This window comes from Symphalangus syndactylus, chromosome 5, assembly GCF_028878055.3.
Source record: "Symphalangus syndactylus isolate Jambi chromosome 5, NHGRI_mSymSyn1-v2.1_pri, whole genome shotgun sequence".
Taxonomy (NCBI): Eukaryota; Metazoa; Chordata; class Mammalia; order Primates; family Hylobatidae; genus Symphalangus; species Symphalangus syndactylus.
In genome coordinates, this window is record NC_072427.2 from 107,187,673 (window position 1) to 107,213,994 (window position 26,322).

General features: G+C 35.3%; 1 long non-coding RNA gene across 1 annotated transcript; it reads left to right on the plus strand.

The window, feature by feature from the left end:
- The first annotated feature begins 14,091 nt into the window (after nucleotides 1-14,091).
- LOC129482860 (uncharacterized) lies at nucleotides 14,092-24,980 on the plus strand. The gene is made up of 3 exons (XR_008657834.2): nucleotides 14,092-14,187; nucleotides 16,201-16,322; nucleotides 24,875-24,980. It is a non-coding gene; the product is annotated as an uncharacterized lncRNA (long non-coding RNA).
- Nucleotides 24,981-26,322: the final 1,342 nt, after the last annotated feature.

The window sequence follows — 26,322 nt, forward strand, 5'->3', positions numbered from 1 at the left end:
ATTTTGTTGAATATTTTTCTAGGTGTTTTATATATTGTCCTGAAATTAAAATATATATCTATTTACATTGCCAAGTTGTTTATAGAAACTTAGTAGAATTTTTTTATAGTGATCTTGTATCCTGAAAGGTTTCTAAACTCAGTTTTATGACCCTAAATTTACTGATAAATCCTTTTGAATGTTCTACATTTTTATTTTCTATGTCCTCTTGAGAAATTTCAGCTTTCTTTCTTTGTTTCTTATTTTATATTATTTCTTCCTTTTGCATTACTACACTGTCTGGGAGCTTCCATTTAGTATTAAACCAAAGTTATGATATTCGGGATCTTTGTCTTTATTATTTTTTCTTGGCATGAATCACTGTCATCTTTTTAAAAACAAAAATTTGATTTTATTTTTTCTAGTATACTATTTCATTAATTTTTGTTTTTATCTTATTACTTTCTTTCTTTTACAAATTGTCCTAACTTCTTCTTCGTATGGACCTTAGTTCAATAACTTAAAACCTTTCTTTTTTTTTTTTTTTTTTTTTTTGAGACGGAGTCTTGCCCTTGTTGCCCAGGCTGGAGTGCGATGGCGTGACCTGGGCTCACCACAACCTCCGCCTCCCAGGTTCAAGCAATTCTCCTGCCTCACCCTCTCAAGTACCTGGGATTACAGGCATGCGCCACCACACCTGGCTAATTTTGTATTTTTAGTAGAGACAGGGTTTCTCCAGGTTGATCAGGCTGTTCTCGAACTCCCGACCTCAGGTGACCGCCCACGTCAGACTCCCAAAGTGCTGGGATTACAGGCGTGAGCCACCATGCCTGGCCGTATTTTTAAAAAGAATATTGATCTGCTGATGTTCCATCTGTTTCTCCATATAGCTTTGCTTTAAATCTGTGAAGTTATGTTAATTGGCAAATGAAAATTTAGAATGTTAAATATCGTTGTATGTAGTATTACAATATTAATCTGTGAGAAAGTCCATCATTCCTAAACACGCTAGGGTTGATGGAGCCGTATAGTAATTGGTGTTTTTATTATATTTCTAAGCCCTACCCTAAACTTGGGACACTTTATCTCCATTATCCTCTCCTTGCAAATAACCTATTATGTTCTATATTTTTATTAAATATACAATTTAAGTCCCATGGTAGCCTTATTATTTACATCGCCATAGTGATTTATGTATATATAAATTATATACAGGTATAGATAAATATACCTGTATATAATTTATATAAATATAATGTGAACATATACATTTATAAAATATATAAATATGTTTTACATATTTATATATATATATGTTTTACATATATATATATAAATATATATAATATATACATATAATATTTCTCTAAGATTGTATATCTTATGTGTTTGCTATGAAAATAATCTATTTACAAGTTCATGATTTTTTTATATTTAATGGATATCATTGGATTTCTTCATTTTATAGGTTGGTATTTTTCATGAATTTTTCAAAACTTAAGCTCTTATCACTGAATATATTACTTTCATCACATCCTTTATTTCTTTTCTTTTCTTTTTTCTTTTTTTTTTTTTTTTTTGAGACGGAGTCTCGCTCTGTTACCAGGCTGGAGTGCAGTGGCGCGACCTCAGCTCTCTGCAACCTCTGCTTCCCGGGTTCAAGCGATTCCCCTCCCCCAGCCTCCTGAGTAGCTGGGACTACAGGCATGCAACACCATGCTTGGCTAATTTTTTGTATTTTAGTAGAGACAGGGTTTCACCATGTTGGCCAGGCTGGTTTCCATCTCCTGACCTCGTGATCTGCCCGCCAAGGCCTCCCCAAGTGCTGGGATTACAAGCGGGAGCCACCGCGCCAGGCCCTTTATTTTGTTTCTTATTGGGAATCCAATTGCATATATGTTGTCTTCTGTAACTCAACTGTCTATTAATTTCTATCCTATCATTCAAGAATCAGCTTAAAATCCACTATGTGAAAAATGTTCTTCATATTCTCATTTATAGAAAACTTTTAATCTAATATAGCATCTTGTTTATTTTTCTATTTGCCAGTTATTAGTTCCCAATCCAACATCAGTTATAGGAGGAAAAAAATTATGTTTTGTTTTTCAGCTTATTGGGAGAACCTGAGAAAGTATCACTAAAACATCACTAAATAAATATAGGTTGGATAATATTTTAGATCAAAAAGACAATAAAATACTGTATACTTCAAGAGACAATTTTAAATTCCAGTTCTACCACTTAAATAAATTTTGTTATTAGCAAATCACTTATTGTTGGGGCTCTAGTTTCTTTATCTGTAAAAGTAAGATTAATAATAACTACATCAATTATTGTGGTAAGTTTCACATCAACTGACATTCATGTATTATTCAATAAAATTTCTGAAACATAGGTAAGGCTTTATGTAATTGCATCCAGCACTAGAATAATATCAGACAAGCATACACTGAGAAAATTGTCATTTAATAAATTTTGAGATATAATCAATATCTATATCCCTGTCTTAAACTTGTAGGTTATTTTTAGAAAGATTAGTTTTAACAAGCTCACCAAATTATTATATCCATTACAGATGATAAAATATAACAGCAGACTTATTTTGAAAAGTTTAATCTTAGCAGTTTCATAGGCTGGATTACACCTTTACAAATTTATGCCTTTGTGATAGGCAGCTCAGTAACATGTTTCAAGCTTGCATCTATTTTCTTGTCACAAACATCATCATTTTAAGCAGGCTTTTTTTTCCAGTAATGTTCCAAGAGTTATTTTCGAGGTCAAAATAATAGTATTCAGAGATTTGAAACTGTATTAGAACCCAAAAGCTCTGTTACTATTATCGATTTCTGTAGAGTAAAAATTCTGTAAAGCAAGACTCAAGTTGCCATTAAAACTAGACTCTTCTTCAGCATTTTCTTGTTGGTTGCCTTGTAAAGAATACAAAGTTCGGCACAATAGAGATGAGGAAAAAAAGCTTGTGATTATAATAATGCAAGTTATTATCAGTGTCAGGATAGCAGCAAAAAAATTCGCCATAGGGAAAAATGAGCCAGTGATGGCATTTATCAGCTCAATAGGCGTGTGAATCCTGGTTGTGTTAATGACATATTTTAACACAAACATGAAACATATTTTGTGGTGACAATCTTAATTAATTTGTTTGGTCAGGCTGTATTCCTTTCCAAATTTAAAAATAATAGCAATTAGAATACTTAAAATTAATTGTGATAGTTAACATTATTTGCTACCCATTTAAAAATGCCAACTATTGTAATCACGGGATTCCTTCCGTGCTAATATAGCCATGCTGAGAAATTCCATTTATTACAATTTTGATAATCTCATGACTAGGGGTTCCCCCAACCCTTGGGCCATGAACCATTACTGATTTGTGGCTTGTTGGTAACCTAGCCGCACAGCAGGAGGTGAGTGGCCGTTTCTGCCTGAGCTCCGCCTCCTGTAGCCCTGGCATTAGATACTCACAGGAGCACAAACCCTACTGTGAATTGCACAGGCGAAGGATCTAGGCTGTGCACTCCTTATGAGTATCTAATGCCGGTAATGCCTGATGGTCTGAGGTGGGACAGTTTCATCCTGAAACCGTCCCCTCCTCCACACTCCCTATCCATGGAAAAATTATCTTCTATGAAACTGGTCCCTGGCGCCAAACAGGTTGGGGACTGCTGCTCATGAGTGATTGAACATATTGTGCATTGTACAAATACTTACTATAGTATATGTGGTCATGTATATTTATATATGCCCATGCTAATAGCTACTATTTGAGTCTGATAGACAACACAGTTTTAATTAAACTGTCCTATGCCTATCAGCCATGACTTGGTCATGAATGCCTATCAGTGGGATGTGTTCTGAATTTGAAAAACCATGTAGTTCAGAATCAGTTTAAAGTATGTTTTAAAAAAAGCCAGAAAAGTCAAAAGTATTTTTCACTGATTATATTAGGAAATAGTTGTCAGTAAAATCACTAAAATCTCTTTCAATAACCATTCAGTAAAAGATAAAATTAAACCATTGTCCATATAGTCACAGCCTTACTGGCCAATTAATGATTCCAATCTGACAGCAATTGAGACAAAATTTTACCTTTATTTAATCACTCCTTGCCTGAAACATATTTCCATATTTATCCATCTGAATTTTAAGTTCCATAACAAGTATTGTTTTCCCTTTTCCTTTTGATACCTGAACATAGCGCCTTGCCATGAAATTGTATTTTCTAAAGCATTTTTGTTTGATTTTATTGTTTTAGTAGAATAATTTATATTTTCTATGCCTCTTTATTTTAAATTCTAACCAAGGCTATTAAACCACAAATTGAAAATCTTACCTATTTTTGTAATCTTAAATCCTAAATGACCAATTTTTAAATTATAATTTCTTTCTTCTACATAAATGAATTAATAGAAGACATATCACCTTAAAAAAAATAAACATAAGGGCCAATTAGCCAAACATAATTACAGTTACAATCTGCCCCAGTGTTTATTTCTCAAATCCTTTGAACTTTTTGATCATCCTCATCTTAATTAGTTTGGGTTACTTTAACAACTTTCCACAAACTGGGTGGCTTAAACAACAAACATTTATTTCTTGCAGTTATGGAGGCTGGGAAATTCTTGATCAAGGTGCACACAGATCTGATGTCTGATGAGGGCCCATTCGCCAACTTACAGAGGGATATCTTCTCATTGTATCCTCATATGGCTGAGAACACAGAGACGGAGACAGAGAAAGACAGAGGGAGTGCGTGAGCACTCATGTTTCTTATACAGGCACTCACCCCATTCACAAGGGCTACACTCTTATGACCTAATCACCTCCCAAAGGACCCAGCTCCTTGTACCATCACTTTAATGGTGAAGATTTCAACATAGGGCTTCAGAGGGGACATAGACATTCAGTCTGTAACACTTGTGTTGGTGTCTACTCTTGTACAGTGCCTTCCATGTTCTTTCTCTCCCTAGTATGCCAAATCTGGAAAGACAAAACTAAGAACTAATCAGGCATTTTATTGCATGAGAACTTCCTCTAGGCATGTCTCTGCTGCTTTTGCTCTCAGAGATCCACTTTTTCTCATGGGAATAATTTTCCTTTTCTCAAAAGTTTGTCTTTTCTATAAAGCTATTCTGCTGAGGCTTCTGATTTCCCAAGGATCACATTCTTCTCTAATATCCTTTTTTTGTCATTCTCCAATCATGCCTCTATTTCCACAGAACAGTGCAATTTCTAAAGAATGAAGTTGAGAGTATTAGACATTTTATACACCATACACACGAAAAATAATGATTTCTGGGACTCACTAAGAATCGTGGGTCTAATTCATGGTGAAATTCAGGACCCAGCTGCCATTAGCTGGTAAGGGACAATTGTTCAATGTTAAGGTGTTTTGTGATCTCTTAGTGAGTTGGGAGTATTTACACCCTGTGAATGCTACAAATAAGGATGCCTATACCCATCACTCAGAACTAGCTGCTGAACCATCAATGACCTTGGGACATGAGCTAGGCTACTTAGTATAGAAAATTAAAAATTCCTAGAAGTCCTTTAACTTAGCTGAGCAGGTATATGAGGCAATACCAAAATTCTTTATAAGGTCTTAAAAACAGGTCTTAGAGTCTCAACCTTAATTAAATCATTACACAAAGACCCAATTCTTTCTTTGGACATCTTTCCTCCCACCCTCACCCTCATTGAAAGGCTGGGGAGAAGAAACAATTTTATTTTTCAACCCAAAAGGTCCTATTTGCAACTGAGAGGGTGCCAGCCGACACTTTGTTCATTCTGCCAGGACAGTCCTCAGTGAGATTCACAAGCAATTTAATAAATATTCAATTTTTCCAAGTTACTGAAGGAAAATTTGTTTCCAAATTTCTGCCAATACCACACAGGTGCTGCTTTTTATCTAACCCTGAATAACAATTTTCGCAGTCCACTGCGAGCCTCTACCTACAGTCTTGTCCGTGATCTTTCAATCTCCACCTGCCACATAATCCCGAAGACAGTGCCACACATTTTATTTCTACAGCAGCATCCTAACTTCAGTACCAATTTTAGTCATCCATTGTGTGAAAATCAACTCAATACCTTAGTGACTTAGAGCAACAGTACCTTATTACTTCTCATGATTCTGTGTGTTGGCTGAGTGATTCTCTGGTGGTTTTACCTGGTCCCAGGTGTGAAGGTTAATACTGAGTGTCAACTTGATTGGATTAAAGGACACAAAGTATTGATCCTAGGTGTGTCTTTGAGGGAATTCCCAAAAGAGATTAACATCTGAGTCAGTGGGCTGTAGAAGGCAGATCCACCGTTAATCTGGTGGGCACAATCTAATCAGCTGCCAGATAATGTAAAGCAGGCAGAAAAATGTGAAAAGGAGAGATGGGCCTAGCCTCCCAGCCTACATCTTTCTCCCATGCTGGATGCTTCCTGCCCTTGAACACTGGACTCCAACTTCTTCAGATTTGGAACTCCTGCTGGCTCTCCTTGCTCCTCAGCTTGCATATATATATGTTCTGTCCCTCTAAAAGAACCCTGACTAATACACCGGTAGGTATGTGGCTAAACTCAGCTAGGAGTTTGGCTGGGGTGAAAGGTTCAAGGTGGTTTTATTCACATTTTTAGCAGTTGGTGCTGCCGGTTAGCAGGTGTGTCTTGGTTTTCTTCCATGTGACTTTCATTGTCTAATACAAGGTTCAGCATTTTTTTCCCATAAAAAACCAGATGGTAAATATTTTAAGTTTTGTGGGCCATAGGGTCCACAAAACCATTGTAATGTGAAAGCCATTGTAATGTAAAAACAGCCATAGAAAATGTATAAACAAATTGATTGCGGCTATGTTTCAATACAAATTTATAAAAACAGAAAGTTCTAGACTTAACATGTTTCCTCAAAATTTATATGTTGCTATCTTACGTAACTCACAATGTAGCGGTGTCAGGAGGTGGAAACTTTGGGAGGTGATTAGGTACTGTGGGTGGAGCGCTCATGAATTTGTTTTATAAGAAGATACTACAGAGAGCTTCCTTATCCTTCTTCTATGTGAGGACAGAGTAGGGCAATCATCTATGCACCAGGAAGTGGGTTTCACCACATACAGAATCTGCCAGCACCTTGATCTTGGACTCCCCAGCTTCCAGAGCTGTGAGGAATACTTGTTCCTTAAGCCACTCACTCTTTGGTAGTTTGTTATTGAAGCCTAAACTCACGAAGAAACTAAAACAGGTAGCAAGCCAGATTTGGCCAATGGGCTGTATGTTTCTTCTCTCTGCTCTAGTAGACTACTGTGACCTTGCTTATGGTTTGGGGGCAGCATTCCAAGAGAAAAAGCCCTGATGCCTAATTCCTTTTTAAGCTTTCTTTATATAACACAAGATTCCATTGCTTCTCTCTCTCTCTCTCTGTCTCTGCCTCTCTTTATCTATCTGTGTGTGTGTGTGTGTGTGTGTGACATACTACTATTCGTACTTTTTTTTGAGACAGAGTTTCGTTCTTTTCACCCAGGCTGGAGTGCAACGGTGCGATTTCCACTCACTGCAACCTCCACCTCCTGGGTTCTAGCCATTCTCTAGCCTCAGCCTCCCGAGTAGCTGGGATTACAGGCATGCCACCACCATGCCTGGCTAATTTTTGTATTTTTAGTAGAGACAGGATTTCACTGTGTTGGCCAGGCTGCTCTCGAACTCCTGACCTCAGGTGATCAGCCCGCCTCGGCCTCCCAAAGTGCTGGATTACAGGCATGAGCCAGCGCGCCCAGCCTATGTATACTATTATATAGAGCACCAAAAGTTCTGAATAACTTACTGTCATTCTTCACTGGCAAAAATCTAATCAGCACGTCCTGCACATGTATCCTGGACATTAAATAAAATAAAATATTAAAATAAATCTCAATATTATGCCTACTATAAAATCAAAATTGTGGCCCATGAAATCTTTAGACTTTTTCTAATTTATATGTGAAAATAATAATATATTATTTTTATTATTTCCTATGAGACGAGTTGGCAAGCTCTTTTTGCAAACAACCAAGGAGTAAATATTTTAAGATTTACAGGACTTACATTCTCTGTTGCACATTTATATTTCTTTTGGTTTTTATACTTTATAACCCTTTGTAAATGTAAAAACCATGCTCATTTCTTAGGCTATACAAAATCATATTACAGATTGAATGTACTTTATGGACTATAGTTTGCCAACCCCTATAAAAATTAACAGTAATTTTAATCCATATTTTAATTTCCTCAGTTTAGCTCAACAAAGAAAGGACAGTAGCCCCCTTATTACAAGTAAATAAATATATACATATAATGAGGCTATACACTTTATATACACACACACATAAATACATACATTTATTTTAATACATATATAATACATATAATATTTATATTACATTGTTATAACAAGGAGGCTATATATACTATATATGCACATAATGCATATATACACATATAAATGCATACATATATGTATATATTTACATGTATATGTATGTGTGTATTTACCTATATGTAAAAGAAAGGCCAGTCACTTCCTTTCATAAATATATGTATATGTATACACACAAAACATATGTATATGTATTTATGATAAGCGACTGGCCTTTCTTTTTTGAGCTAAATTGAAGTATCTAGAAATGTGGATTAAAATGACTGTTAATTTTTATAGGGGCTGGCAAACTAGAGTCTGTAAAGTACATTCAGTCTGCAGCTTGGTTTTGTATAGCCTAAGAACTGAGAATGGTTTTTACATTTACAAAGGGTTATAAAGTATCAAAACGAAAAGAAAGATAAATATGCAACAGAGATCATATGTTCTGTGTGTATACAAATATATATATATATATATATATATATATATATATATATATATTCCATTTTTGCTTTACTTAAACTCTGTCTTATTCCATTCAGGCTGCTAGAACAAATTACCATAAGTTGGGTAACTTACAAACAACAGGAATTTATTTTTCACATTTAGGGAGTCTGGGAGGTTCAAGATCACAATGCCAGTAGATTTGGCATCTGGTGAGGGCCTATTCCCTGCTTCATCTCACGTGCCTTCTTCCCTGTATTCTCACATGGTGGAAGGACAAGATATCTCTCAGGATCTTCTTTTGTAAGGGTACTAAACCCATCCATGAGAGCTTAACCCTCAGGACCTAATCACCTCCCAAAAGCCCCAGTTTCTAGTGTCATTACCATGAAGGTTAGGTTTCAACACATGAATTTTGGGGAAAAAAACATACAGACCATAGCACTCAGGATAAATGTTTTCTGGTAAGGTTAGTTTACAGAATAAGTTCATTAAATAATTATCCATTTAAAATGTTAGATTTTACTTTAAATTGGCATGTGGAAAGTGGCAACTTTAGATTTGTTTTGAGAATGAAATAGTTATATGCTATGACTGCTCTTACTACATTCCAGAGTAATATATACACATATAAAATTACATATAAATAGCTATGCTATAAAATACTAAGATTTAAAATCAATAATGTAAGTTTCACCTTTAGAAACTAGAAATATACAATCAAATTGTGCTTAAAGTTAAAAGATAATAAATATTAAGGATATAATTTGAAAATAAACTGTAAAACAAACAAGAAAAATTGTTAAAAACCTAGTTTTTAAAAAGAAAATTAAAATTAATAAACCTGAGTAATATTATTCAGATTTAAAAGAAGGAGCAAAAGTAAATTTCCAAAATCAGAAGTGAATGCTTAATTGTCCCAAAATAACATACATTTTAAATAACCAAGAATAAAACACACACACGCACATGATATTGTGCCAATCAATTCAACATCTTTCAGGAAAAGATGAATTCATTAAAAAGCACAACTAACCAACAATAACATAACAGAACATAAAAATTTAAATGGGACATTGTCTATTATATAAATTTGATTTTATGATCAAAAACTTTCCAATAAGAAAAATCCAGGTATGATAAACTTACTGGTGAATGCTACCCAACCTTTAAGAAAAAAGTAATCAATCCTCCTGAATGTTTTCAGAAAAATGAGAAAAGAGGTGTAATTACTAAGTAATTTTATTGAGGCAAGCATGACTCTGGAAACAAAATAAAATGTTACAAGAAAAACAAATTATATACCAATATCTTCCATGAACATTGATGCAACAGTCTTTGGCAAAATTTTACCAACTCTGTTTCTGTAATACACAGAGGATAATACACCAAGACCATGTCCATTTTATTACGTTGGTTCAAAATTGGTTTAATAATCAAAAAGACACTATAACTGAGCACATCAAGGAAAACTTGGATAAAAATAATATAATTATCTCAATAGGAGAAGTACAACAAAAAGTCAGTAATGGAATCCATTTATAATTAAAAAACAAAAAACTCAGCAAACCAAGAATAGAAAGACCATTATCAATCTGAATAAAAGGTGAAAACATATATCCATAATCATACTTAAGTTTTAAATTTCAAACTTTTCCTGTAAGTTGAACACATAGCAAAGATGTCTGCTCTGACCTAATCTGGTAATATTTTATTGGAAGCCATAGTCAGTGCAATTTAACAAAACAAAAAGCAAAAAGGAAGGAACACAGCTGTCTTTCTGCACAGAATCTATGTTGGATATACTAAAAATACTTAAAAAAAAAAACAAAAAATCTTGTAGTGAATTTCACTTATCTGCTGTGTACATGTTTAACACTAAAAAATTAAATTTATGTAAATAATAAATTACATTAAATTCTGTAAATATACCTTTGGAATGTACATTTTAAATTTTAAAATTACATTTATAAGGCAAATAAAAAACCTTTGTGTATATGTTCAAATGATTTTTGATAGCAGTGCCAAGCCTATTCAATGGGGAAATAAAATTCTTCTCGACAATTGTTAGGAATACTGATATCCACATGCAAAAAAATAAAGCTCAACTCTTACTTTACACTGTTTTTTAAAAATAACTAAAATTTAATCAAAGTCCTAAGCATAAAACCTAAAACTATAAAACCCCTGGAAGAAAATACAGGGAAAATGTCTTATGGTATTTGATTTGGCAATGATTTATTTAATATGACACCAAAAACATAGGCAACAGAAGTAAAACTAGACTATATCCAAATTGTAAACTTCTATGCATCAAAGGACACAATGAACAGAATGAAAGGCAGCCTACAGAATGGGAGAAAATATTTGGAAACCATGTATTTATAAAGGGATTAAAATCTAGAATATATAAAGAACTCCTTTAACACAACAACAACAAAAAACAAATAACCCAATTTTAAAAATGAGGAAGGGATGTTATAATGATACCTCAATGTTTTAACATAGGTAAAAATGAACATGAGTCTCTCCTAAACTATTTTTCTCCTAAATTTTAATATATCTCTAAGTCATCTACACAGTTACTCAAGTAAGTCAACTAAAAGCAATTCTTGATTTTTTTCATTTCTTTCACTCATGGTCAATTTGTAAAAATATCTTACATATACATATAGAGAAAAAAGTGACAGAGAAAGCGGGGGAAGAGGGACAAATATGTTTGTTTATGTATATAAAATAATACATATATCTCAGTTTCTACCAAGCAATGTTTATAGATAATCAAGATGCATTCTAGTAAAAAGCACAAAATATTTAATAATATTACTTAATATATTTTATTTTCAGTGAATTAAATGTGATATATTTTTAAAATTAAGTTGAAAATTTAAGTACCACGCAGGCACTAACAATAATCAGCCATGTTAAAATGTAATTTCACTGATTATTCACATTTTTAGATGAGGAATCAAAACCATATGACATACTTTCCTCAGAATTCCATAGATATACAAATATATCTGTACCTTCATATCTCCAGCACAGAAACTATCTATGTAGAATCATCTAATTCTAGATGAATGAAATGGTCGGCTTCTGTTTTCTTAACAAATGCAATATACCAGGGAATTCTGCATACTTCTAGCTCTCATGGTAGCTAGAAGGCATTTCATATGAAAGTAAAACTTTAAAATATTGTGGCAATATGTGAAGCAAGATAATTACTGCTCAATAATGCAGAAAATAATTTCTATTACCAGCATAAATTCTAGACTAGCACCTGAAGCTGATTTTTTCGCCCTCTGAAATATTAGTACAGTTTACACATTAGGCTATGGTTAAATAGCATTAAGAAAATTGCTAGGCTTCAAAACATAAAAATAGATTTAATTTACACCTGTGTTACATGCCCTGTATGTTTTCTTCTGTTTAGTATGGTTGAGAACATGAAGCTATGCAATTATCCTGTACAACCATTTTTATGGACTCAAATTGCATAGAAAAAGTTAACTTTTTCTGAAATTTAATTAAAGGTTTATAAAAAGGAGAAGTTCAATTCTTATTTGGTATATATTTTGGTTTCATTTTTTATATAAGGAGTTACTGTGTCTCACAGAAGTAGCAAGGAAAATTATTAAACTGAAAGGATGTATTGAAATTACAAACCAAATGTATATAAAATAATTTCAGAATATGTTGTTTAAAGTAAAAGCTTTTTGTAGTTGTGAAGCATAATTTTGCAGAAAAAAAGAACAATGTTTAGTTTCAGCTTTCAACTGCACTATCATTAATTCACAGAAACATTTAAGTACTCGTACTTAATCTTTTCATATGTTCATACCTTCATGAAATGAACACTCTAATAATCATTTGTTATTTCAATTTTTCCTTTGGGCACTATAAAGGTACTTCCAAATGGTTTCACTTTTATTCCCCCATTATATGATCATTTTAAGGAGACAAGAGTCCACAAACTAACTAATTTACAGGTACAGAAAATTTGGGTTTCTCTCTGGTAAACAACTGTAAAATATATATTTTATATATATATATAATATATATTATATATTGTCTTATTGACTACAAATGAGAATTAGTTATTATTTAAAATGTTTTTAATGACAAAAACTGAACATATAGTTTTTAGAACAAATTATTATCTTGGTATATATCCCTGACCTTAATCAATTCATATATCAATGTATATTATATGATAAAATAATATATATCATGGAACAGAAAAAAATCATAGCCAATATATCACTAAAGAATTGATAGTAGAGAAATTTTAACACTTTTGTTCATACAAGAGATGAAAACTATGTAGTTATTGCTGAAGGTCTTTTCCATCAAGTTATTCTGACTCATTTGTCCTTGGTGTCCATAAGCCATGTTGGCCACAGGAGTAAGTCAAACTTCACTCTGGGAAAGCGAATGATTTATGGTTTTCATCCTGAAATTTAATACCAGAAAGTGATTGCATTGTCACAATAACCATTCTCAGACCATCCCTCTCATAGAATGCCATATACCAATTGTTTATTTTACAACAAAAGCTATTTAAAGTTTTGAGTCAACTAATAACAGTGCTCTGAAACAGTGAATCTAGGAAGAACTGTCTTTAGTTTTTATAGTGGAAACTATTAAGTTTTGAGAGAATGCCCTTACTGTAAAGCATCCTTTCTACTCTAGGTGCCATATAGCTATTATTATTTCGGTGACTGGAATGCAAATGGACACAAAACCAAGTCCCATTCTCTCATCCCATACTGTCAATGGAAAAGAGTAAATCCTGACATAAACTCTTCAGTAAGAACAGTAATCCCTTCCCCACAGGAATATAATTTACACAGGTGAATATTCTCCTACTGAACATTTCTAGAGAAATATGAATCATTTTGACATTGTAAAAGGAAAGAAGTTCAAAACCACAAATTGTATTATGCTTCTGTAATAATTTTCCAGCAAGTATACTTCAGAAGGTACACAGCTCCTCAAAAGAGGATTTTTTAAATAAGAAAATGATCACTACCATCTATTATGGCTGCTCTCTTCTCATTTTATCCGTTGAAATCATACTTTTAGCAATAAACTTAAGTAAAAAAAACTGTTCATTTTTAGAGTCCTCATGTCCTCAAAAACAGTCTGAATTAACAAGGTTTAAAAAGAAAGTGAACCGTTAGCATAATACCCAACCTATATTAATTTGACAGAGGAAATTGGCAAGTGAAGATAATTTGGGCTTATAAGAAACATCCGGAACTGAAAACCAGCTACATTCCAAAACTCATTTTCATCCAGGAGTATTGAAAAGGGGGATGGCCACTGAAGCTGTGACATAGTTTCAATCTGCAGAACATGCCTAGGTAAAGAATTCCCCCTCCTCTCCTTATGGCTGCATCTATCCAAAGTCCTTAATCTGCACCCACACTCTGCCTCTATTTTACTATCGTGAATGAAATGCACCTACCACTAAAGTTCAAACTCTTCATATGTGATATGATCTACTAGTTGCTTCTCCAAGGCTGGGTTCCATCACCAGTTTCTTTCTCCACTTTTTCACCATCTTAGAAATATGCACTTTCTAGCTTCGATTTCTCCTTCCTTTCACACTGAAACTTACTCACCTCAGGGTGTCTATAATCAAGGGCTTATATTTCCTCCCTTTCCCATCTTTTTATTTTATCAAGCCAAAATAAATCAGTCTTTCCTCCTCACCATTCCAATAAATGTCCTAGTCATTGTCACCAAAGACATTCATATTGCAATTGTCACTTCTCTGTGCTCCACTTACCTGATCTAACAGTGGCATTGAGCACACCTTCTACTTGAATGGTTTTCTTTTTTGAATACCAGAACATCTTAGCAGCCTGTTGTTTTTATTTCTCCTTATGTAGCCAAATACCCTTCTTTTTTTTTTTTTTTTTTTTTTTTTTTGAGACGGAGTCTGTCTCTGTTGCCCAGGCTGGAGGGCAGTGGAGCAATCTCAGCTCACTTCAGCCTCCGCCTTCCAGGTTCAAGCAATTCTCCTGCCTCAGCCTCCCGAGTAGCTGGGACAGGCACGTGCCCCACCATGCCCGGCTAATTTTTTGTATTTTTAGTAGAGACGGGGTTTCACCATGTTAGCCAAGATGGTCTCGATCTCCTGATCTCGTGATCCGCCCACCTCGGCCTCCCAAAGTGCTGGGATTATAGGCGTGAGCCACCGCGCCTGGCCATGTAGCCATATATTCGAAATCATCCTCATTACCTTCTCCTGTGTTACAAAATCTTGATTGCAAAGTTCCTAAAGGCTTAGTCCTCAATCTTTATGTTTCCTATATTTACTGTAACGTATAGAAGTAGTGTCAGAAGAAATGATTTTGTGTGTCATGATATGCCATTGTGGCTCAAATTTGTATCACCTGACCTCACCAAACACCAGGTTCCCATACCCTCCACTCAGAATTTCCACCATACTCCATACTGCGACCTAACATGCATGGCTATGGTAACACTATTTATTTCAATAAACTTTTGCATCTTCCATAATATTTTATTTCAGAATCTAGAAGTCCTTTCTTCAGTTGTTAAACTACTGAGTGAGAAATTGCATTTACTCATTTTTTTCTCTTATTTCCTCTATGTAATATATCAGCAATACCTCCATCTGTCTACCGAAAATACATGCTGAACATGGTCACTTGTCATTTACCTTTATACTTGTCCTTCAACAAGCTGCTATTAACAACCATCTAGGCTCTGCAGCAGGCTGCTAACCATCTTCCTGCTTTCACGTTGTTTACATGGAAGTTAGAGAACAAGGCCGGGCGCGGTGGTTCATGCCTGTAATCCCAAAACTTTGGGAGGCCGAGGCAGGCAGATCACCTGAGGTCAGGAGTTTGAGACCAGCCTGGCCAACATGGTGAAACCCCATCTCTACTAAAAACATAAAAATTTTCTGGGCATGGTGGCGCATACCTGTAGTCCCAGCTACTCCGGAGGCTGAAGCAGGAGAAACACTTGAACCGGGGAGGTGGAGGTTGTAGTGAGCCAAGATTGTGCCACTGCACTTCAGCCTGCGACACAGAGTGAGACTCTGTCATAAAAAAAAAGAAAAAAAACAGAAGTTAGAGAACAATTAAAAATAATGTTACAGTATTATTTTATCTACCACGTCAAAACTACTCATTACAACTAGTTCAAATGCACTCATAATAAATAAATCCAAACCGTTATTTTTATCTAAGAGCCTGTGAAACCAGAAAATCTGAGACAAATCTCAGTTAATTTAGAAAGTTTATTTTGACAAGGTGAGGGAAGGGCCTGTGACACAGCCTCAGGAAATCCTGACATGTGCCTAAGATGGTCATGGCACAGCTTGATTTTATACATTTTAGGGAGACATGAGACATCAATCAATATATGTAAAAAGTACACTGGTTTGGTCTGGAAAGCTGGGACAACTTGAAGCAAAGGCAGGAAGACTCAAAGTGGGAAGGAGCTTCCAGGTCACAGACAGGTAAGACACAAAGTGTTGCATTGTTTTGAGTTTCTGATTAGCCTTTGCAAAGGAGGCAATCATATATGCATCTATCTCAGTGAGCAGAGGGAGAGCTTTGAATAGAATGTGAGGCAGGTTTTTTCTTAAGCAGTTTCCACCTTGAGTTTTCCTTAGTGATTTTGGGGCCCAAGATATTTTCCCTTCACAAGGCCTACCAAAGCTTGACCCAAGACTTCATCTCTGAAATCATCTCCGAGTTTCCTCTTTATGATTCACTAAATCACAGCTCCTTAAGCCATCCAAGCACATTGGCTTTCTTTCTAGTCCTGTATTGAACTTAATTTTTTAAATGGCTTTAGAGCCTTCATCTTATTTCTCCTACTTGAGAAGTTATTTTTCTTAAATACCCAGTTCTTTGTAACATCTGTTTAAATGCTGCCTTTTCCATCTGGTCTTCACTGACTATCCAAGGAAGGGTAATTATCAACTTTCTCTACTATTACTTAATTTCATTTATCAGAGCAATTGTTTTCTTGTTCATCTAATTGTTTACTTTTCACAGTGACTGACTCTGTTAACCAAATAGTAATACATAGGAGAAGGATGAGTTTTCTGTTCATGTTATCCCAAATGCTTTTGATTTGAAAAGACCTAGCACAAAATTAATGCAGTGTAGACATTTATGGAATAAATGATTAGGTTACACTCAGTATTTAAGCCACATATGCTATTTTGACTGAGTGCACATCGAGTCCACAGATGAAGGCTGAGTGTACCCATATAAGAGCAGCTATAAAACGTAGAACTAACCAAAATCAGAGACATTTTTCTAACGGTGATATTCATGGTCTTTATAGTCTGAGTATTCAACTGATATTACAATGTTTTTCTAATCCAAGTGTAATAAGGCTCAAGTTCCATTTCTCTGGTAGTGATAAATTCAATCTCAATCATGTTATTTCTTTACTATGGATGTAAGAAAAGAAAAGAAAATGTAGAGAATTTTAGAGTTTCCCAGGCTTTACTCTACAATGGTCAATTACTCTCCTTTAGCACAGTTCCTTCACAAATATGAACACCAAAAACTTTGGTAAATATAAGAAATGTTTATCACAATAGTCCTCAATTGAGTTCATAAATAAAATGAAGTTGTGGAGAACTTTTCCAAATATTTAGAATGTTTAATTTTCAGTTATGTAACAAAAAAATGTTAATAGTATCCCCTCAATCTCTGCCCAAGTACTCAAACACCTAGGTTTAGCCACTTCTTTAGCTTAAAGTAGGAAATAATAAATGTTTCTCTTATAGATACTCCCACAGAGAAAATAAATAAATAGTGACATTGATATAAATTACCTTGCTGAAGTTACGTGTTTTTAATGTCTGGAAATACCAGACATTTGCATTAATTATAAAATTTTACGTTTTCTCCATTCATAATAAATCTCACTTCTCACCCTTCATTATCCAAATATCCTTGTCCTTTGATATGTGTGTTTACCAGTTATATTTTTACAATTAATGCACTACTGATTCACACCTAACTGGTAAAATACATGATCTATTGCCTTATCTCCAAGTGACTATTGAATGTACATGAACATGGATATGTGAATGTAAAATAGACAGGCTTTGAGGCAGCTGCTACATCTGATAAAGGGGCAGTGTGATCTGTTTAAAAGCACTTAACTGATGGATAGATTTCACCTAGGATATTAAGAACAATTTCTGACTGTCACTCAAACTAGGAAGTATATTTCATTGTATCCCAAAGCCAGTAAGACTCAGTAATAATGTCAAGTTTTTCTAGAATACTCATTGGTAGAAATTTCCATGAAGGTAGGGATCATGTGTGGCTAGAATGATAGCTGGTACATGGCCAATTTGAAGATACCATTTGTTCAAATAAATGTGTGGATTAACAAACGCAGAGATAAATAAGGACAATTATATCTTCAGTATTTTTAAAAACCTCTGCAGTAGGAAAAATGAGCACAAAATGTGAAGTACAAATAAACAGCATCAAATCATTCTGTTAAAGGAGGAGGGTGTCCACGTTCTTGGCATCTTGAACAAAGAATTGGACAAAACACACAAAGCAAGGAAGGGACGAAGGAATTTATTGAAATGAAAGTACACTCCACAATGTGGGAGCAGACCTGAGCATAGGAGCTCCAAGGCCACGTTACAGAATTTTTGGGAGTTTAAATACCCCCTAGAGGATTCCATTGGTTACTTCTGGTATGCCCTATGTAAATGGAGAGGATGTAGTAAAGTTACATTTACTCTGTATGTCCTATGGAGAGGATATTTCCTCTCATAGCTGAAGTGTACATCATCCTTATATGTACCTTGCCTCCAGACCCTATTTTCCTGCCTCTTCTCCCACCCTTCCACTGACAGATGTGATCCCTATGAATCCATAAATCTTTATAGGAGGCAGAGAGACCAGTGGTCATCTTTTTCTGTAACTGCTTCATGCTGGCTTGGGGTGTAGTCCTTACCTATTGGGGTTCATGGAACTCTCGCCCTTTTCTCTCTAGTGGAGGCAGAGTAGCTTTTGAAGGCCAGATGTGTTATCTTCATCTGGAACTAGCTGGGATTTTGTTGCATGATCATCTGAAGCTTGATGGTCTCTAGGCTAGAGGAAATGAATTTGGTTAAAAGATTTAATGGGGACTTTAGGGGGTGGATACCTATGCTGTCAGAAATCTTTATTATAGAGATTTGCAGGATTCAGAACAAAACCTGATTTGTTCTAGAATCTATGTGTTTCCTTAAAGTCTTAGCACAAGCAACTCCATTTTGGTTTGGTTTGGTTTGGCTTGGTTTGTTGAGACCTAGTAAATGAACTTAGTCCAAAACAACGGCCTCCCAGAATTTTGTTTAAAAAATTCTGCGTGGCTGGGCATGGTGGCTCACACTTGTAATCCCAGCACTTTGGGAAGCCAAAGCAGGCAGATCACAAAGTCAGGAGATCGAGACCATCCTGGCTAACATGGTGAAACCCCGTCTCTACTAAAAATAGAAAAAATTAGATGGGTGTGGCGGCACGCACCTATAGTCCCAGCTACTCAAGAGGCTGAGGCAGGAGAATTGCTTGAATCTGAACCCGGGAGACAGAGGTTGCAGTGAGCCGAGATCATGCCACTGCACTCCAGCCTGGGCAACAGAGCAAGACTCCATCTCAAAAAAAAAAAAAAATTTCCCCTTTTTGGTCAGGTTCTCACTTAGGTGAGAGTGTACCAAAACTTAGGGCCTTAGCACCACTCTCAGTTACCATCATTTTGGGTTTCTGGTCTCAGCACATTATTTATAGGTTATGGTGTCCTCATGGTTGCACATTTCTTTCAGCTCCTGTTATTCCAGTTGAGGAGAGACCATATCATATTTTAGAGATGGCTGCATGCAAGCATTTGAAATCTTTGAGAGAATACAGTGCACCCTGGAGACTATTATTATGACTATTGGGAGAATAATATCAAGAGTTTGGAATATGCTCCTTACTCAAGGTCCCCATAAAACAAACCTCCTAAAATCAAATAGATCAAATAATGAGCTAGATAAAGAATGTACTCACTTGACTAAGCAATTTCTTCATCAATTCCCTACCACTGAATTTCTATAATCTTCATTTGATGTATTTCTCTATAGGCCACAAGTGCCAGCAGCTGCACAGATACTTCTCTGTTTAGCGAATTTTATCATAACTTTCACAAGAAAATTTAGAGTCTATTCTGTAACTGTAGCCTTTACAGTAGAATTTGCCATAGAGCCTATCATAAGGGATTAAATTTCTAGTCATTGCATAGTTTACCCTAAACCATGGAAAAGGGACCTAACAAATGATGCCCTTTTAGAAGAGTGAAGGCCTGGCAATGTTCTCTTTAACCCATGATATGGGTTAAAAGGAGTCAACCAGTGTTTTGCTTTTGACTGATTATGAGGCAACACATGTACCATTAAAGTTTCTTATCAACAGTGGGCCTTCATCTTTTATCTATCCAAGTAAAAGGTTATCCATGTATAAGGCAGGCTGCAAACCTATTAAGAAATAAAAGTGTGCCCCATAAGTGCACATAACAGACCCTTTTTCCACTTCTATTGTTCTTAGAAGGCATAAGCAAGAAAATATTCAAAGATATGAGTTCATGATAGTAGAAGTCTTAATCTGTGAACTTAGGAAGCTGTTCACATCAAGGGTGCTCTTCTCTTCTTGGGAGAAATTTCCCTGCTTAGTTTGACCTTAAGGGTTCCAGTGGGTGCACAGCTCCAATAGCATAGAGGGACCCTTCTCAGTCATGAGGTTATGAACCCAAAGTTCAAGTTCCCGAAGTTTTGTTGTAGTATGGATGGCAAGTATGGTTTTACTCTGATGTTTCCAGAAGATTCAAACCATAAAAAGCTTTCTTTACCTGGTGAAAATATACTGTAGCATAATAATCTACTGTTATAACATCAGTCCTCTTGTGTGGGAAAGTTTTTATACAACCAGAAAACATGCATTAAATTAATTGTCTTCCCAGGAATATGGGACCAAGCATTGGTTATAAACTATTTTAAACAATTTCAGTTTCAACTGGTTTAACATGAAAATCTGACAAAGTATTTTTTTGGTATTTAATTAATTTTGTCCTACTCGAGTTAGTAGTTTTATACAAGGAAACTTATTTTTTCTGTGGTTTACAATAACATAGTAACTATAATTGTGATTGGTAGCATACACTTAGACATTAGAATTTTAGAAATCCCACACAATTTTGGAATATATTCACAAAAATATAGCCTAAAGAAGATTGAACATCATTTTGGCAATCCTACCTACCTAAGCATGTCAAATAATCCATTTACCTCCTTTCTGGATGTTTTCAGGGGCCCTATGATCCATCCAGAAATCTATCATGAACTCATTGTCATTAGGAAAGACAATTTTGAAGCTTAAGTTTGATTTTGGAATTCCAGATTACCATAGATTATTTCTTTTGCCAAAATGATGACTCCAAAATTTTAAAGAATCAAAAACCCTTTATAACCTTTAAACAACAACAACAAAAAAGCACACTCTACTGTTTTTGCACACCTTACATGTAAAACGTTTTCTAGCAGTCTCAATTGCATATTATAATGGTGAGTCTTAGCAATTTTAACTTTAATGTAAAACCTGGTAAGTTATGTTCTAATAAGGTTTGACTGCTTCCAGCATAGCTAGGGAGTGGCCAGCTCCACGTGTCCCCAGGCCTTACCCAGCTGGAAAGCAGGCAAGTTAAACAATTTTCAAAAACCAAAGAAGCAGTTTATGATCTTAAAGCTTTTAGCAAACCTAATATTTGAACATAATTTACACCACATGTTTACATTTTGAAGACATTTTATTTTACCAATAATCTTTAAAACTGTCTTTATTTGCCAACGATTACTCAAGTCACATGAACAAAATAAAAGGCATTACATTTTTCACAATTCTGATGAAACATCTGATTTAAGCTCTTATTATTATTAAACCAATTAAGTCAAAATTTTACAGAGGAGACAAACAGTGATTTTTATCTTTAATTTAACCAGTTTGCACAGAAAGAAAGAGGCCAGAGACTGACTGGCAAGAAATTCTTACCCTTTTGCCAGCATGCCAGGTTTCTAGTTTCTCTCTCCCTGAGCAGCCGTAGGGATCATGCTTGACTGTATATAAACAAACACATTGCCATGAATTAAGAATATTCATAAATAGTTTACAAGTTTTGGAGGAACTAGGCAGAGAGAAAGAAATATGACTCAAATTCTATTTATGAGAGTATAGTCAGCATACTTAAAATACCAGGAAGCTTAAAATTCAAAAAGTTAGTTTATAAGGATAAAAAGCTGGTGTGCTCCATTAATCCTGTGACCTGACAAAGGTAGCTTAGGAATTCCAGATAGGTGGAATGAATATGATTTGCTAGAAATGAATTGGAAACAAAATAACTATTCACAAAACCAAATAAAAGCCTTCCACTAGAAAATAAAAAGCATCATGATTTATATATATGGATACTCAGTCAAAGCCAGAGGAGAATAAACAGCAAATGGATGAAAACTAGAAGCAAAAACAATTAAGGAGGAAACCAAATCTAAATTTTCCTACTCAATTTACCCTGGTGGTCACAGTGTCACCTAGGGCCCCAAAAAACCCACATAATGAATATTTTATTCCTGACACACAATTCAATATCCTTAAATTCACCAATATCATTATACATTCTGTGAAATTCAGAAATTCACGTTAGGCACATGACCAATAAGTACTCTAGCACTATCCACACAAAACTGTAAACATAGTGTGAAGCAATGCAAGCATGTATGTGAAATTTGACTTTATGCTAAATCCAGCTCCATGCTTAACTATATTTTTAAAAAACTGCCAAACTGCCAATGCATTTTTTACAATACTTTTAACTTTATTCAAGACTAAGAGCTTTAACTATGAAAATGATAGACAAATGTTTCCAATTCTTTATCAGGTTTTAAATAATATTTTATTATTTAAAGTTTTTCCATATCTTTCTCTCCTACTTAATGGTTTCTTACTACATTGTTTCATAAAGAACCTTTTCACATCTGTAATTTGAACTTACTTTTAGATAATTTTGGAATTACATAAAATTATTCTTTTTCCACTAATATAACTCTTACGGGCACATTTCCTATACAGAATTACATGTTAACTAGAATTTTATCCTTAGTAAACTAAAACTATACTGAAACTCTAAAAAGCAAGAAATCCTGAGCTATCAGATATGGACATTTATAGATAAGAACAATTCCACAATTTTTGGAAACATTTTTCTATATTACAACATTTTCTTTATTGGAAATGACTCAGATATTAAATGAGCATCAAAAACAACTTTAAGATTTTAATTTACACAAAATCATTACCTAAACAATTATTCTATTCACTGTCCTTAATTTTTTACTTTTTACAAGGAAGACATGAGACATCCATCAACATAGGTAAAATGAACATTGGTTTGGTCTGGAAAGGTGGGACAGCTCGAAGTGAGGAGGGGGCTTGGTGGCTTTCAGATCACAGGTGGGAGAAAAATGGTTGCATTCTTTTGAGTTTCTGATTAGCCTTTCCAAAGGAAGCAATCAGATATGAATTTATCTCAGTCATTTTGAACAGAATGGGAGGCAGGCTTACCCCAAGCAGCTCCTCCCCTGAATTAACACTGACATTTAAAAATATCTAGCAAAGACAAACATAAAATTCAGACAAAATGTGTGCTGACAATTCTGAAGGCATTTCTATTTTTATTCCACCAATAATTGTAAAGCTAGATTGTTTAGTAAAGTGATACTTTAAGTCGCCTAAACTTATAAATTGCTTAGACTTATTTACTTAATTTATGAGGGCTTTTTTACTTATAAGCCGTTTGGTAGACGTGACATATAACAATAAGTGTACATACAAATAAACACATGTAGATGTATATACACACACACAAATGCAATACAGTAGCTTGGCACCTTAGCCATGAGATAGCAATACAAGCTTGCCCGTATTACTTTGCCCCAACAGATAATCTAATGAAGGCTGTGAACCAAGATTTTGGGTAAAGCAGTCTTCCTGACAGTTAGATTTTTTTTTGAGACGGAATTTCACTCTTGTTGCCCAGGCTGGAGTGCAATGGCACAATCTCAGCTCACCACAACCTCTGCCTCCCAGGTTCAAGCGATTCTTCTGCCTCAGCCTCCCAAGTAGCTGGGATTACAAGCATGTGCCACCACGCCTGGCTAATTTTGTATTTTTTTTTTTTTTTTTTTTTTTAGTAGAGACAGGGTTTCTCCATGTTGGTCAAGCTGGTCTCCAACTCCCGACCTTAGATGATCCTCCCACCTCAGCCTCCAAAAGTGCTGGGATTACAGGTGTGAGCCACCACGCCTGGCTGACAGTTTGATTTTTAAATGTCAAATCTCCCCAGCCATCAAAGAGCACTGGGACCAAACCCTACCAAAGGAGGATGTCACACATTAACCAAGCGCCCTGGTTAGAAATGCAGCACAAAAGCCTGGACACATGCAACACCATTCCACTTTCCCATTAGAAAGTAAACTCCAGATTCCAAACACTGTTGGGGCCAAGCAGCACTGCAACTGTGAGAGAAAATTCTAAGGGGGGTTAATACTAGGCCTCAGATCCTCTGCCAAGGGTGTTAGGAGTGGAGTGGTTAGGATCCCCAGGATCCACAGAGCGTCCTCCTGTGGGGTCCAGTCTTAGAGTGCCAAATGTCTCTGACCTCAGGTGGCCATCACGTGCAGGTTCTCCCCTCTGGAGGATACTATGAGCTTTATAAGAATGGCCATGAACTGTAATGAGAACTGGATGCTGGGTGGGCCTTTTTGTTCCTTAGCCAGTTGAATACAATAAGGGAAGAATTTAGCATAAGAAAAGAAGGTTTAAGTCCCCTGAAACATGTGCAAGTTTGCCCTGAGCTGCGTCCCATATAGGGATCAGGGACCATGTACAGAAAAGATTAAAAAATAAAAGTCCTTTCCCCTTTGGGGCAGGGCAATTATTCCCATTCATTTCTTAGGCCTTCAAGCAGTACTGAGGAGTGACCCCAGCCAATTGCCCTCAATTTCCAAGGAGCTACTAGGAAACAGCTGCTGAAAGACTGAAAAAGAAAGAGAAAAAAAAAAAAAAAAAGAAAAAAGACGTGGAAAAAAACCCAGGTTTCTTAAGTGAACTGGGCGGTGGTGGTCAGGCTTCTCCACATGGAAACCCCTTAGTGTCACTGGCCACAGCCAGAAACCAGCATTTGCTTCCATGTTTAGGATCTGCCTACCAAGGGTCCTGGGTTGGAAAGGAAAAGGGAGAAAGATTCCCTTGTATGGAGCAGAAAGAAAAAGAAGAAAGGAGAAGAATAAATCCCAAACTTTGGGCTTACCTCTGCCTCCAGGCTGGTTCACCAAACTATGTTAAAGGTGGTTCGTGTCGAGGTTCTTGGTGTCTTGAACAAAGAATTGGACAAAACGCACAAAGCAAGGGAGGAACAAAGGAATTTATTCAAAATGAGGTACACTCCACAGTTTGGGAGTGGGCCCAAGCATAGGAGCTCAAAGGCCCTATTAAAGAATTTTTAGGAGTTTAAATACCCCCCAAAGGATTTCATTGGTTGCTTCGAGTACGCCCGATGTAAATGGAGAGGATAAAGTAAAGTCACAAAGTCATTTATTCGGTGTCTGCCCTATGGAGAGGATATTTCCTGTCATAGCTGAAGTGTAAATCAGCCTTATGTTCCCTGCCTCCAGACCCTATTATTTTCCTGCCTCAATTCTGCAAGTGTGTGCACGTGTGTGTGTGGGCACGTGGGAGTTTTCATTGCCACATAGTCCACTAATACCTAATCAGTGTCCTCCTGATTAAGACTATACTGTTCACAAACGTTCCTGTGCTGCCTCGTTTGTCCTGTTTGTGTCTACTTGCTTTCATCTATTTACAGTTGATCATTTTAGTTCTACTTTAAATTTTATAGTTTCTTTCAAAGGATTAGTGAAATTATTTATACATTCATGACCATACATGCAGTAGACTCCAAAAGAAGGAAACTTAAAGAGAAGTTTATGAGTTTCTTTCAATATTGACATATAATACAATAAACACCATAAATGACTTGTATCTCTTATCAACTTTTATTATATCCACTCTCCCAATCTTCTTGTTGATTTATTTGGCTATAGAATTATTTTTCAAAAATTTTTATATGCATACTAAAAAATGCCTTACCCTTCTGTATTAAAGGTTAATGATGTTTTCATTAATAATCAATGAAAATTGATGACCAATTATGAAATTACCAATTGTTGTATTTATTATTTGGAATAAATGTGCAACAAAATTGATTAAAATAAATTGTTACTTTATAAATATAAAGCCTATAGAGAAAGTAAAACAAACAGTGCGTTTAAATTATATTCAAAGCCAAAACTAACATAGATTTTTTTTTTTTTAGTAATTTCATTTTTATCTATTCAAAGAGAC